At 40.6% G+C, this 2,138-nt stretch overlaps 1 non-coding gene across 1 annotated transcript; it reads right to left on the bottom strand.

The window, feature by feature from the left end:
- Window positions 1-1,553: 1,553 nt before the first annotated feature.
- Window positions 1,554-1,660, bottom strand: LOC117795456. Its single transcript, XR_004619484.1, has one exon. It is a non-coding gene; the product is annotated as a U6 spliceosomal RNA (small nuclear RNA).
- Between the last annotated feature and the right edge of the window lie 478 nt (window positions 1,661-2,138).

The raw sequence follows: 2,138 nt of genomic DNA, 5'->3' as shown, positions 1-2,138 counted from the left end.
TGATCAAGGGATTCTCCCGCCTCAGACTGCGCCAGAACATTCAAGAAGGAGCAGAGATTATGGAAGAGACAAATGTACGATTTCTGTTGTTGCTTCTCTACGTAGACATGCTCAGATCCAGACTCCACTTCCCTAACACAGCTCACCCAAGGCTTCTCAGGAAAGCTTCAGATGAGTTTCACTAGTGATGGAGTAAATCCAAATGAGAGAAAATGAGAGTAAGAACAGAGCCAGAGTGTGAATTTTTCTTTCTCCAAGTTTGGCTTTGACCCCATGATTGGCAGAGTCTCAGCCTCGTGTTTTGTTTTGTGCTGAAGCATGCCTCCCCCTGACGGTGTCCTCAGAAGCTTCAAAAGAACGTCAGTGAAAACCCAGATCAGAAATCAGCAACTAAGCAAATGTCTCTCAAGATGAAAGGGAATCGAGGGGGAGAATTTGCTCCTTTCTTAGCTCCGGAGAATGTGGCCCCAGAGATTTACATTATCAAGTTTCATAAACTTACTTGTTTTGTTTGGGGAAATGGGATAGTTGCTTTATTGATTTTCTTTTGCTATTGTAAAAATTAACAGAGATGGGGTGGCTTACAACAATGTGAATTTATTCTCTTATAGTATTGGAGGTCAGAAGTCCAAAATCAGTTTCAGTAGGCTACAAACAAGGTGTTGGCAGGCCTGAGTGCTTTTGTTGGGGTTCCATGGCAGAATGCATTTCCTTCTCTAGCCTCTAGAGGCTATCTGCATTTCTGGCTCAAGGCTGCCCTTCTCCATCAAAACCAGAAACAATATGCTGAGTCTTTCTCACATTGCCCTCTGATTCTCTGCAGCTGGGGAAAGCTCTGTGCCTTCGAGAACTCGTGTGATTAGATTGGGCCCACCTGGACAATGCAGAATAGCCTCACCGTTAAGGTTTTTTTAAATACTTTTTTATTATATTATGTTAACTTCAATCACCTGTGCAAAATCCCTTTGCCATATACAAGTAACATTCCTCAGTTCTAAGAACGAGAGCACAGATATTTTGACACATTCCGTCACACCTGGGAATTGTGGATTCCTATGCATTGCTAGTTATTCACTGGTTATTAGCTCCCACAGACATCTCAAATGTATGATCTCCAAAACTAAATTAACCTTCCACCGAATTTATTTCTTCCTTGACTGGGGATAGATCCGTCCAACAACTTAAGCTTACGACTGAAAACCATTTTTTCTGCGCTCCTTCATCAGATTGTTAAATCTGCTCATTTTAATTCCTGTATATTTCTTCAATCTTACCCTGCCCCGTACCTCTCCTACCATTAACTACACTTGTGCACTTTTCATTTATCTGAAAAGAAAGTACTTCTTGATTGATGGGGTCTGGTCTTTTGCTAGGGGGTGGAGCTACTGATGTGAATAAGGTACCCATGTTGTCTGCTTTAATGGAATTTACAGACAAGCATGGAAAACACACATTAAACAAATAAACACGTATAATAAATGTCCTTCTGATCAAGTACCCCTGGTGAAGTTTTCAAAAACTGAGGTTCAAAACTGGTGAATTTTCTAGAAAGGAGCTATCAAGCTAACACCGAGAATCTGTGTGTCCTCCTTGTACAGGGGCCATGCTAATCTTCTCCGTATTGTTCCAATTTTAATATACGTGCTGCCAAAGTGAGCACAAGCTGACTAACTTAAATGCAGTCAAAAGTAAGTACCTTTATGTATATGTCACTTTTCCCTGATTCTGCAGTATAAATATGGAAAAGAAGACTACCAGATTATATCTTAAATATGGCAACTTATTTTTAATCAAGCTAGAATGGCTTTTTGAACTCATCTTAATAAATTGTTGTCCAAATGGAGTTAACTTTAAGACTAGACATAATGAATCCCACCCTAGATATAACCCCACACTAGATATAATGAATCAGAATGCCTGAGGTTAGGCCTGGTGAGATGCATTTTAAACAAGTAGCCTGTGAGTTGTTGTACCCGTTAACGTTAGGAAATTATTGAACCAATTTCAACTCACCCATACTCTGTTCCACTTCCAGCTTCTGTAGTCTGTCCACATTCTTCAGCCTGAAATCTCTTTTTACCTTCAAAGCCAGGAATAACGGGTAGAATCCTCAACCCACAGCCCTCTGACTCTCTGTC

The sequence above is a fragment of the Ailuropoda melanoleuca genome, chromosome 1 (genome assembly GCF_002007445.2).
Source record: "Ailuropoda melanoleuca isolate Jingjing chromosome 1, ASM200744v2, whole genome shotgun sequence".
Classification (NCBI taxonomy): Eukaryota; Metazoa; Chordata; class Mammalia; order Carnivora; family Ursidae; genus Ailuropoda; species Ailuropoda melanoleuca.
The sequence above is the reverse complement of the archived record's forward strand: the minus strand, read 5'-3'. Positions and strand labels throughout refer to the sequence as shown.